This window comes from Morus notabilis, unplaced genomic scaffold (assembly GCF_000414095.1).
Source record: "Morus notabilis unplaced genomic scaffold, ASM41409v2 Scaffold2145, whole genome shotgun sequence".
In the NCBI taxonomy this organism is placed as follows: domain Eukaryota; kingdom Viridiplantae; phylum Streptophyta; class Magnoliopsida; order Rosales; family Moraceae; genus Morus; species Morus notabilis.
In genome coordinates this window covers 503-1,441 of record NW_010357448.1, presented here as the reverse complement: position 1 = coordinate 1,441, position 939 = coordinate 503, and the positions used below count along the sequence as shown (strand labels likewise).

Below are 939 nucleotides of genomic sequence, written 5' to 3'. Positions count from 1 at the left end.
CTTTTGGAGAAATTCACCATTGCACATCATCTCTACAAATTGGCGCTCTTGAATCGTGAGTCATTCATAGAAATAACTGACGAGGCACCAACTCTCGTAACCATGGTGGGGACACTGATTTAACAGATCCTTGAACCGTTCCCAAACTTGATACAGAGTTTCATTCTCTTTTTGGGTAAAGGTCGAGATCTGTCGCTTCAGACCATTGGTCTTATGGTGAGGGAAATACTTGTTAAAAAATGATGTCGTCATTTCTTCCCAACTTCCAATAGACCTAGGTCGCAGAGAAACAACCCAGCTTTTAGCTTTTTCCTTCAAAGAGAAAGGAAAGAATTTCAATCGTACAGCGTCCACGACTTTAGCTCGGTTGTGAAAAGTGGCCACTACTTCTTCAAATTCCCTAATATGAACGTATGGATTCTCGCTCTCTAACCCGTGAAAGGTCGGCAGGAGTTGGATCATGCCTGGCTTGAAATCCAAATTCAGCATATTTGGGGGAAACATTATGCATGATGGTGTGGCCATACGCGTAGGGTGGAGATAATCGTTCAACCACTTCTTCTGGACCTCCTCGTTTTGAGCCATTGCCGAACGGATTTGCAACTGCTAATGAGGCTGGGGTCGAGGGAGGACTAGACGTGTGGGAAGAAACTTCACTAGGGTTCTCTGGTCTTACTGCGAATCTCCCTAATTCGTCTCTATAATGATTTATTCACCCTATAACGTTTCACTTAATTTTTTTTTTAAATTTTTAATCAAAAAGAAAATAATTATATAGTAACGTAAATTGTAACCACCGAGAGTGCTCCTAGGAAAGACTATAGCTCTTGGCTCAATGAATAGTCTCCTAAACAGAGCAACGTTCCCAGGAAAGATTGGTGGGGCGAGGCCCGCTTAAGTACCAACTTTCCTAGACAGAACTCCCTCAGATTATACTTT

General features: G+C 42.4%; 1 non-coding gene across 1 annotated transcript; it reads left to right on the top strand.

Moving 5' to 3' along the window:
* The first annotated feature begins 97 nt into the window (after positions 1 to 97).
* On the top strand, positions 98 to 204 carry LOC112093106. Its single transcript, XR_002902916.1, has one exon. It is a non-coding gene; the product is annotated as a small nucleolar RNA R71 (small nucleolar RNA).
* Positions 205 to 939: the final 735 nt, after the last annotated feature.